Genomic DNA, 12,764 nt, shown 5'->3' on the forward strand with positions numbered 1-12,764 from the left:
GCCTTCAAGAAATCCTCCAATCCAATACTAATGGACCTACTGCATGTCAGCAAATCAAATGGCAACAGACATACTTGTTCTAGGGATCTAAACTTCTTCTGCAAACATCAACAGAATGTTTTGGAGGGGCAGGTATACCCTGCAGAGGTTACCATCACTCTGGAACAGACTACCTACCCACATTAGACAAAGCTCATCCCTGTCTATATGCAAGCACAACTAGGATCTATGGATGGGTAATAAAAATTTACCCCATAACAAAACCCTGGACTACTAATGGACAGAGGCAGCTCCTAAATGCTTTATTCCATGTGTGGGGTCTCACTAAATGATCTATGGCACGATACCAGTTATTCTCACTATGGGGTAATATATAATTATCAACAATGCGATGGATAAGGCCAATCTAACACCAAAGGGATAGGTTAATTCAAGCACCAACATGAAAACTGGCTAGGCTTAAAATGGCCCACTAGGGCAGCTAGTCTAGTACTTATATCATGAAGAAAGATGGGTTAAAAAAGAAAAAAGAAAACTGCACAGGTCCTGGGATAAAAAAGTGTCCATTCCTTGTGTATGCACTGGTGCCAGGACTGGAATGAAAGGTAATGTAGATTCCCCTGGGCATAAAAACATTCCTACATTAGGCCAGGCTCACAGGGAAGGTGGCCTTCCCTTCTTGTAGAAGTAGGAAGTAGTCCACAAAAAACATAGAAACGTGCAGGCCAAAAAATAGGCCTAGACATAACAAAGTGGACTGCTGAGGATAAGGAAGAAATGATGTATTGCTATTATCACTCACAAAGCCCAGAATTTCCAAACAGAAAATCTGTAGAAAGATAAAGGGAGAAATTAGAAGAAATTAAAATATTTACACCTTACAAACTGTTAAAAGCTGCAAATAAAAACTTGTATTCCTTAATACAACAGATCAATGAAAAATATAGAGATGAAAAACTTTGTTCAGCCTGGAAAACGAATTGTATAAAACTACATAGATATGGGGAAAAAGATTTGATATGGTACAATATTTATGCAAATGAAAAAGCCAAATTAATCAATACAAAAAGAAGCTTCAAAAATTCTGGCAAAGGCATCAACATATAGAAAATGTCACAATACAAAAAGTAAGATCACAAAAATGGGAATGTAAGAAAGAAGATTAGTATGGTAGAAGTTAAACAAATAGAAACTAAAGTGCTGTACCATCTGGAAAGTGAAGGGTTTAGTGTGGAAACTCCAACAAAGGCAGTATGGCAACATGATGGACCAGCGGGTCTCAGAAAATGGAGCAGAGGGGGGTTCAGGATGGGTCTGAAGAAGCTATGCCACAGAATGATGTTTTGGAGCCTGTTACAGGAGACTCACATGAAAGTGACAAACCTGACACAGGTAATTTTGCTGTGCAGTGGGTCAGTACATTCACATATGAAGGAGCATCAGATGAGACATGATGTATCTGAAGAGGATCTGTCACATGACAATGTTCTGGAACCTTCTTTTACAGACTAAAAGGAAACAGAGATCAAATAAGCTATGCTCAGTCCAGAAGAAAATGAACTAGTGGAAGACCTGCTTGACTTAATAGAGATGTATAGGCAAATTAAGATATATAAAAAACAGATTACAGCAGTTAAGGACCACAATGATAGAAGACAGATTAACACATTGTAAAGGACTATTAAGAGAAACTCATGTGATGTAAGAGAAGTAACTAGTATATACTATTGTACAGCTAAACTACTAATGGATAAACATTACCAAAAATGTAGATTGACAGTGTAAACCCGCTCTCAGCATTCGCCCGCCTCCGCGCCGCGCCCCTCATTCCCACCTCCAGTTATAACCTCAAACCACTCCCCTACTGTCCACTAACTTCCTGTACCTCACTACCTCTAAGATCAAACGGAATATGACACCACCCAGGAAGCTTATCATACTAACTCTTTTCCCTCCTACTTGTCCCTTACCTAGCTACCCTATATGAAACCTGGTCTTCCAGGCTACCAAACCAACCCCTCACCCATAATTAACAACAGAGGCCATGACTCAACTCCTACTCACCCACCTTGTTAGAACTCGAGCTATGTAATTATCAATCCTACCAATATTAGGCCAAATGATAAACATTACTACAAACCTCTACTCAAAGCCCTCAAATTCATTACCACTCTGAATCACAGACTAGCCACAGATGGTGATATCCACCCCAACCCTGGCCCTTCCTCCACTCAATTGTAATTCCACCCTATCCTCCCTCCACTTCTCAATCTAAACTCTAGACCCTTTAACTCTCTTCTGACCTGTCATCTAAACATCAGAAGTGTAAACAATAAGATTCACAACCTACATGCCCTTTTAGCTACTTGTTCCCCAGACCTACTATGTCTCACAGAAACCTGGCTTAAACCAAGTACGAAAGACACACAGATAATCCCACCAGGGTATGATATACTAAGAGCAGACCGAATAACTCGTAAAGGTGGCGGTGTAGCCATACTCTACAAAAATACATTACAAATCTCCCTTGCCTCTCCACAACCCCTCCTAACAAACAATGCCGAAATTCTACTTGTAAAACTTCAACCAAACAAACATAAAAGCATAAATATAGCATGTATTTACATCCCCCCAGGCAACAATAATAACAAAACCTTAGAGGACTTTCTCCACTGGTTAACTCAGACTCACCCCCAGGAATCCATAGTGTTAGGTGACTTCAACATCGATTGGAATTCCTTCTCATCTAGCTCCCCATCTAGCAGCATAAATCTACATGGCTTTTCTCAGCTCATATCCACTCCTACCAGACTAGGTAAACCCCAAAACAAAGACAGCATCCTGGACTGGATCCTTACTAATAAAGATCCTGACCAGTACTCAGCAGGTACTCACCCAGAGGACATGAGTGATCACTTACTCACCTATGTTATCAAATTCAAGAAAATCACCCCTTCTTACAACCATAAAAAATCAGGAACAATAATAAATTCAACGCCCATTTTCAAACTGAACTTAAAGCCCACAACTGGACAATACTCAAGTCTCTTCCTCTTGAAGAGGCAGTTATCTACTTCAACACCACCTTCCTCAAGATTCTAGATTCCCATGCTCCAATACGGTCCATTAGAACTAAAACCAAAACCGCACCATGGCTCTCTAAGGAAACAAAATCCAAAATCCTATCTAGAAACAAGATGTGGGTCACATTAAAGACCCACACTCCCACCAAACCTTCCGCAACTTAGAAATGAAACTAAAAGAATGATCTTAAATGATAAAAAACTTCTTCCTCCACCTCCAACACAAACACCTTAATAATCCACAAAAATTCTGGGCAGGCTTAAACAAGCTCCTGCACCCAGGCCAGGCAACCACCCCCACTCCAACAACTTGCAAACAACAGTGCCCTGTAAACATTGCTAACACATTCAATAGTTTCTTCACAGAAACTATACAATCCCTCACACAATTCAAACAAACAACCAGCCCACTCCACTACCCATGCCAGCAGAATACTACAACTACATCAGATCATCTATTTACCTTATCCAGTACCCATATCCTTTATAACATCTCTTCTTAAAAACTAAAACCCACTAAGCTAGCAGCTGACCTTCTCCCAGCTGAGTTTCTGCAAAAAGCAGCTGAGGCCATTTCCTATCCGTCTCCATAATCATAAACCGTGTCAGAAGCCTTCATCCCTCCATATGGAAAATGTCCCACATTATTCCTCTCCATAAAGGTGGTAGCTCACTAGAGCTAACCAACTACAGACCTATAGCTATACTCTCCCCTGGCCAAAATTATGGAAAAGTGTGTCCACAAACAACTGATGGAACACCTCACCAAAAATAAAATTCTAGCTAACTCCCAACATGGCTTCAGGCCAAATCACAGTACCAGATCAGCCCTACTATCCTTTTCTAATACCATCAATAACTTCAGAAACAATAATAAACTATCATCTGCTCTTTTCTTAGACCTCTCCAAGGCCTTTGATATGGTGAACCACATTCAACTCCTCCATACATTAAAAACTATCACTCAGCAATTCCACGCTGAAATGGTTCCAATCCTACCTGTCCAATAGGCAACAGGCTGTTCTATGGCAGGACAAATTATCTACATGCCTACATGTTACACTTGGAGTTCCCCAAGGATCTATTCTTGGCCCTCTTCTCTTCACCATCTTTGTTAATGACCTGCCCACAATCACCCCCATGCCACATGCATTCAATATGCAGATGATTATCAGCACTGCCTCCAACCTGGCAGACCTCACTGCTTCAACCCAAGACACCTTCAACCTAATAGAAAAATTGTTCTCAAGTCGACAACTAGTTCTCAACCCCAACAAAACAAAACTACTTACTTTCTCACCCACTAACAAGACTCTTCCCCCCACCTTCTCTATTACATCCTCCAATGGAATCACTATATCACCAGAAGCTCACACAAAGCTATTAGGTGTTACCATTTATAACTAAATTTGACACCCATTTCAATCTTACCATCAAAACCGTCAATAAAAAGCTTGGCTCTCTCTATAAAGTAAAACACTTTCTCACTCCTCACGCTAAAATTACAATTGCCAGCACACACCTACTATCAACTCTTTTCTATTACAAACCTAAACAAGACAACCCTTAACAAACTTGCTTCTTGTTACAATCACATAGCTAGATTTGCCACAAATTCCACCTTTAGAACGCACCACTGCACTAACTTGAAGCAACTAGGGTGGTTAGAGTTTTCCAGCCAACTCCATTTCAACCAATTCAAAACGGCTCACCAGATACTGTATCACCCAGAGAAAACACCAGCTCTGAAAACATCATTCACCCCTATATTAACCTGCAATCTTTACGCCCTCCAATAAGATCTTAGCTCAAACTACCAAAGCCAATAATTCTGCTGGGATTCTCTATTCTCAAACTTTGTAGGTAAAATGTGACCATGCTCACCTCAGAACCCTCACTCCTACAATTCAAAAAAGCTTAAACCCCATCTCAATACTCTCTGGCAATGTCCCTGTTCCAAACCTGATTAACCACTATCATTTACCCTTCTCTTACCTCACTATCCTTAACAGCTTTTAACTGTAACTGACCTATGTTTTATATGCTGCTGTTGTTTTTTTCCCAAGATGTGATGTATCTTTATATTGTATTTAGAACTCAACTATCTTCCTTTTTGCATTAACAATGTTCATATGTCTGTTATGTACTTCTCCGCTGAAAATGGACATGTATCCAGTCGGACTCTCCCGGTTAACAAATGTAAAATAAAATAAATAAATAAATAAATAAATAAATAAATAAATTGTTGGTAAACAAAGCCATAACAGAGTTGTAAAAAGGGGAAGAATCTAGGTATGGCATGGATAGGTTAAAAAAGCATTTGACAGCATCCTACATTTGTGGATAACGGAGCGCTTACAGATGTATAAGATACACTCGATTTTGATGAATTACATTGTAATATGCAAGAGCAATGGCAAACTACCTTACAGATGAGCCATGACAAAGGCAAATTATTATCCCAGGAATAAAAATTCATAGCACATTTTCCAGGATGACTCTGTCCCTGCTACTGTTTTGTCTTGCTATTAACCCATTAAGTTGTTTACTTAACAGAGTAGGATATGGTTATAGTTTAGCTATCAGAAACCAAACTTGTTTAAAGACATCTGATCTACTTTTTGTGGACGACTTAAAATTTTTATAGTTCACCAGATGAAGAGGAGGAAGCAAAACTATAAATGTTTAAAACTTTCTCAAGTGATATAAAAATGGCATTTGATTTTGATAAATACTTAAAAGTAAACTTTAAAACAGGAAATCTGCAGCACCAAGAAAGCATCAACTTGGGACAGGAATGTGATATAAAGGAACTTGAGTAGGAGGAAGTACACAAATATTTGGAAATAGATGAAGAATTGACAGTAAAACATAAACAAGTAAGAATAAAGCAAAGTAATACTTCAGAAGACTAAAACTAATACTGAAAACTGCCCTGGCATCTAAGCAGGAGTGGCCTTAGGTCAACTGGTGCCCTAGCAAAAGGGCTGCATGGCACCCCCCCCACCACACCACCCACTGCCCCCATCCTGGTCAACCTACACCAAATAAGTACTGGAAAAGTGCCCCTAGTAGAGCAGCGCCCGAGGCGGCTGCCTAGTTGGCCTATGCCTAAGGCCAGCTATGCATCTAAGAATAAAGTCATAGCTATAAATCAATTTGCTCCTCCTGTTCTAATTTACAGTGTTGGAGTGATTGGCCTCAAAAAGTATCAACTGGACTTGAAAACAAGAAACATGTTTCATGCTTATCAAATGACAAATCAAAATCAGTGTATACCAAAATTATATATTTCTCACCCTGAAGGAGGTATGGGCAGCCTTAAAATCGACTAAATGTATAGATTTGCAATCATGGGACTGCATACATATTTGCTGACCTCAACAGAACCAAGCAAAGTGAAAGTTTTAAAATATAATGAGAACTCTAATAATACAGCTTTGCTTAGTTTAGCAGCCACATTTTGGAATACAGGGGGAATGGAAATCAAACCAGAAGTAGACAAAAATCCGACAATGGTATGTGCCAAAAAAACAAAAGGAAGAATGTCAGGAAAAGGATCAAATGAGACAGAAAAATACTGTGAAGTCCACAAACACAGTGGCAGGTGTAGAGGTCTTCTAGATCAACCTCATGTTTACCACAATCTAAAGTAGGGGGTCTATATCAGCATATCGAATGCTGAGAATGCCAAATGCAATTTCATCAAACTGAAATGTTCGAAATCGCAAAAGAGTGAACTGACAGAACATTGATTTCTTTCCCAGGGAAAGAAATCGGTGTTCTGTGCAAAAAAAAAAATGTAAATACTTTAAACACTGACTGTGCTCCCCACAACCCCCCTACTTAAATATACCAACTCCGAGACTGCACCACAGTGGTGGAAATAGCAAACTCCGATGACGGCCCACTGATTTCTTTCCCTGGGACACAAATCGATGTTCCATCAGTTCGCACTTCTGAGATTTCGAACATTTCAGTTCAATGAAATTAACTTCGGCATTTTCAACATTCGAAATGCTGATAGGAACCCAAAGTAGGAATGGTTAATGAGAGCTGAATTGAAACCAAGAGTTGAAAGGCTAATAATGGTGGCTAAAGATAGTGCACTACATACATATTGGTTTACAAAGTCCATTGAAAATGTAGGAGAAACAGACAAATGTAGGTTCTATAAAACAGAACTAGAAACAAGCACATATATTGTTGCTAGATGTGATACTTTTATGGCAGAGGGCCTGTGTTCTGAAAGGCACAAGAAAGTGGCAAGACTGTTACACTGAGGATTATGCAATCACTACAATATAGAAGTAACTGAGAAGTTTGGAAACATGAACCACAAAACAACATAGAGAGTGAGGAATTTTTATCACATGGCATCACTTATTACCAACAGTTCAAAAAATAGATGTAAGAAAACCATATATCGTAGCCCATATAAAAAGGCAAAAGTAGCAGTGACCATTGAAATTGCTAAACCCAGTGATTACAGTATCTTAAGTACAGATACAAAGTCATAAAATACTAGTATTCTCAAGCATTAATGAGACTAATTTGGAAGAAAGATACCCACATAGTTCTAATAGCAGAAGGAGCTACAAAACGGAAAGAAAAGAATTTACAATCATACTAAAATATGCTACCGATACACTCTGCATGCATTACAGGAGAAGGCAATTCTGGGCACATTGTGGGTGCTGAGAAGAGCACTTTTAGTTAACATAAAAGATTATAACAATACTAATTTTATGAACTCCAATCATACCCTGATTTAGGAATGGAATCCTTTTCTGTCAAGGTATTAGAATTTGAAAACATGAGATCATTGAACTCTGTAGTATTGTAAGACAAATCAATTTTCCAGTATAAAAAGGTAAGGATGTTAAGGCTGTTTGTAAATAAAACATGATACTGTAAAATTTGTAAATTTATCAGAAAATGATATGTTGCATTTGTGTGTAACATTTGCCAATGGTGTGGCTATATGGGCAGTACCCTGAATTTTACTTGTGCTCCTAGTGTCAAGATTTATGGTATTAGGCATACTACATCTATAATTCAGTTTCATGAATTTACATTGTCCAGTGCAATTGTCTATGATGTATTTTATATGATATGAGTATCAAACAGTTAATGCAAAATAAGCATAGATACATATATGCATTACAAAGAGACAATCGCAAAACACACTGCATAGACATACAGCGGATTATTCAAACTTCTAGAAGTTTGTGTTTTTTATTGTAGAACAAGTTGTATTATTTGTCCTTTGTGGTAACCTAGAAGTAGCCCTTCAGAAAAGGGAATTACTTTGATAGTTAATGCTTGGGGTAAATTTACCTTGTGGTCTGAATGACATTCTTAGCAGTAAGGTAATTTCAAATCTAACCATTTAGGATATTGAAGGGTACCTACACATATACCTCTGCTGCATGAATATGCTGTCTTTGATACTGTTGTACCTCGGTGTAAGGAGATACTCCAAAATACATCAACCTTAAGGTTAATGTGTATTCCTACAACATTCATACTTCCAGTTTTGCTATACCAAATATCACAACTATTCTCCTGGAATTTCAACAAGCACCCCTTATACAAATTAAACAAGGTGATAAAGTAAGAATATATAAAAATAAACTTCATAATAAATAGATGGAGGCATTTGTATCACTAGGTTCAGAAAAATAGGAAATAGTGTCACCTACATTAATTTGCAAAAATAAACACAGATTTATAGATGGAGAAAAATCAGAGGCACCGGAAGCTATTGAAGACTGGGGGGGGGGGTGAGAGGGGCACTTACTGATCTAAAAAAGGCAATTTTTTAAAACTATTTACTACCATAACAGGTTCACTTGGAGGACATTCTAAGCTTAGCCAATTTCTCTTTTGGTGCTTGAATTAGCATTTCCTGATTGGTCTTACCTATCTCATGGCTGATAATTGTACATTAGCCCTAGTGAGAATAAATGTGATCATACTATAGATAATTTGGGGGGTCCCATGTAAGGGATGCAGCATTTAGGAACTGCCTCTATCCATTAGTGGCATGAGGGGAAATCCTGGAGTACATTTTCTATTAGCCATCCTTAGATCCAAGTTGCATTTGAATATGGATAGATGAGCTTTGCTTTACTTTTATGGATTGCCTGTTCTGGAATAGTGGTAGCCTCTGTGATATATATCCATCTCTCCACAACATTCAGTTTAGATACCTGGGCTGAGTATTTCTGATGTCATTTGACTTGCTAATGTTTAGTAGGTCCATCTGTATTATGTCAGAGGATGCTTTGTATGCCAGACATGTCACCTCTAAGCACTCTGTAGGATACTGAGTATAATAATAAATCTTTGATGTGGTCCATGCAAGACCTATTGTTTAGGACTTGTATCTTTTTAGTAAGGTATCTCTGTGGGTAATCCAATTGCTGCATGGATCTGGAGAGATACATGCCAAAGTGGGAATTATACAAAATGATTGACCTAACGAGGGCTTTGTAAAGGGGGACAATAACATCTCTAGAGCTAGTCAAACTCAATTTGTTTATAAGATCTGCAATATAGAAAGACTTTCTTATGACTCTGGGCACATGTTGGTCAAAAGTTAGGTCACTGTACACACAAGTTCCCAAATGCAAAACAACTGGGTCAGTTATCAGGGGGCATTGTCAATTTGGCAGTTCCCTGGAGCAGATGACTTCCCAAAGGATACGATAATGTATTTCTTGGAGTTTAGTTTCAATTCATGATTCTGGCACCAGTTATTGTTTGGGACAAACCTTCCTGCATGATGGCTAAGTCATTTGGGGATTCAATAACTGCTCCTAGCTTGCAGTCATCTCAAACTTAGTTGGACAAAGCTGTTTGGTATTTCCTTATACTTTTGAGATGTATATGCCAGACAGAAAAAGTCTCAGCACTGAACCCTGGGGGACTCCATTGGTGACTGGTCTCTTCCCCTCTTTTGATCTCCTGCATCCTGTGAGCAAGCATACATATATGCATTCTTTGATTCACCTTCCTGATTGTATTAACCTGATTGTATTAAATTATATTCCTTGTATAATACAGCACCAGTATAATACATGACAAAACTACCCATTTCAGAAAATTTCAACCATAAAAGGCCACTCAAACTTCTGTCATTACAATCCACCAATATCACTAAATATGCAAAATCTCTGCAGAAGTAAGTCATCTAAATAATTCCACATTAATGGGATCTGTAACTAATAAAGAGGTTGCTGCTAGCAAACAACTATATATTTCATTGTTTCATCTACAAAGTGCCTGTTGCCCTTGAAGAATAAATTGCCTATGCTACATTAAAAAAATGATAAGCTAGTAATTTTGCAATGGGAAATGGATGACAAACTGATAACAGAAACATAGTTACTAGGTAACTCCTCCAAAGGAGGACATTCATAGGACTGCAGCATCCACTCCCTTTAAAGTACAACACAGTACAGTAGCAGTGATCCATCTGCATACTGTTTGAGTAGAACCCACAGCCTTCTGCATCAAAAGCAAGTATACTACCTGTTGTGCTACTAACAATGCAAACAACTTGGCATAAGTAGCACTAAACTTCTCTTCCCTGAACCTCTCATCTCCTTGTAAAATCCACTTGACACTCAACTAAATCTTTCAACTTTGCAGCACAAGAAATCTGGAAAACCCAAAATTTATTTTGGGAGGCAAAGGCCCAAAACCAGGGACACATTTTAAATATTGATTGTATAATCTTAGAAAGTTGCTAAAATAAAGTGTTTTGTGTTACTATGTGTTTCTTGAAAGATGGGAAGACTGAAACTAAAAGGGCTATCATTATTTAGTGAATTCACTTCTCACTGTTTTGCCAGAAAACCACAAATATTAAGAGGAACAGACCAAAAGTATCAGCAAAATATTCTGTGAAAATCTGGACAGTTGGACTCAACTCCCCGAATCACAAGTGGTGGTATGGGTAGAGAACTCAGGCCCTTGTTTGAACCTGAGTAACACTAACCACCAACTACACCTAGCCACACAAGGCAACATAAGACAGCAGACACAGCCATGTGTCCCCAACCAAATGTACCACAAATGTCTGTCTGGCTAGGTGCCTGAACACACACACACACACACACACACACACACACACACACACACACACACACACACACACACACACACACACACACATACACACACACACACACACACACACACACACACACACACACACACACACACACACACACACACACACACACACACACACACACACACATACACAAACGGGAGCAGCATAACTCCTGCAAATAAAAGAACAAAACTCTCCTTACTGGCATGACTCTGGCTCTGGCAGCACCAACAGAACAGTGGCAGCATAACTCTTGTAACACAGAGCAATAAGAGAACAAGAACAGCTAGTTTAGTTAGTTTAACTTCCACGTGCGAATCCACGTTAGCATGAAAACTCCACTTCATTAATTTTTTCTGACAGGTCTTCCAGCTGCAAAAGTGGGGGGACTCCCCCTCCCACTGGCTCTATGTTTCCAGCACCCATGAGAAAGATATTATCAATTTAGAGATGATAACACAATAAGAAAAGATACATAAGAAAGCAGGAAGTTGTCATATACAGATAATCTCTGAACAAATTAGTATATTCACATAACTGTGATAGGGCAGCATGTACAATCTATTGGCAATACTGAGTTAACGCCACAGCTACAAGACCATTCTGTGGTAAGACTTTTATATGTCTCCTACAAAACAGTTTCCCTGTGATTTGTCTAGGGGTGAAAGGAAGACTATTACACAGTTTGCAAAATACACAGGGCATCAGGCAACACCAAAATGATTTGCTGCTGATATGGGATGCTAACGTAATGACTTTAAGTTATGTTGTGGCTGATATCAACTGATGATGCATTCTAATGCCAGACAGTTACTGGACTATAATGGTTTATGAGTAAACCTCAAATGGGTATATAAAAATTTCATTTGAATTCAAGTCATCCTATATGCCAAAGGGGGTATTAGTATGTTCTGGAATGCTGCTCAAAACTAAACCTAGAGATCTGATTGCAACCCTGTTCTAACTTGGTATACTTTGGTGACTAAAGATTAATAAGAACATGGGCAACATATGACAGAATGCCATATCCAACTGTCTCAGCTTTTGGTTGGTTTTGAAGACCAAATAATTCATATGTTTTGTTAAATTTTAGCTGGCTGCCAAGTATGAAATGTAAGACTTTAGTAGAGGTGACATCTTCACCAATGCACTGGTCAGGTAAGAGTAATTTAGTGACCTACCTGGTGGAGCTGTCAGTTCTGGTATGGAATACCAGAATGTCAAAACACTGAGGAACCAATGTGACAAAAATGAATGCGGAAATTAGAAAATGGGTGATCAATTAAATTGCAAGATATTTTGCAGGGGATTAAGCCCCCTACTCTCCTGATGTGAGGGGGCAAGCCCCCACAACCTCCAACCTCTGAACTTGTATATACCAGTTCCATGGTCATACCAACTTGAAAGAACAAGGATTACTGCTGATTCACTCTTAGATCCATGGTCATACCATCTTGAAGAAGGAACAAGGATTACTGTTGATTCGCCCTTAGAAATCACACCAGCAATGATTTCCTATAGGTAACAGTCACCATTGTTATGTTCATAGGTTCATA

Source organism: Protopterus annectens, chromosome 4.part0, assembly GCF_019279795.1.
Source record: "Protopterus annectens isolate FY-2018-M chromosome 4.part0, PAN1.0, whole genome shotgun sequence".
NCBI classification, from domain to species: Eukaryota; Metazoa; Chordata; order Ceratodontiformes; family Protopteridae; genus Protopterus; species Protopterus annectens.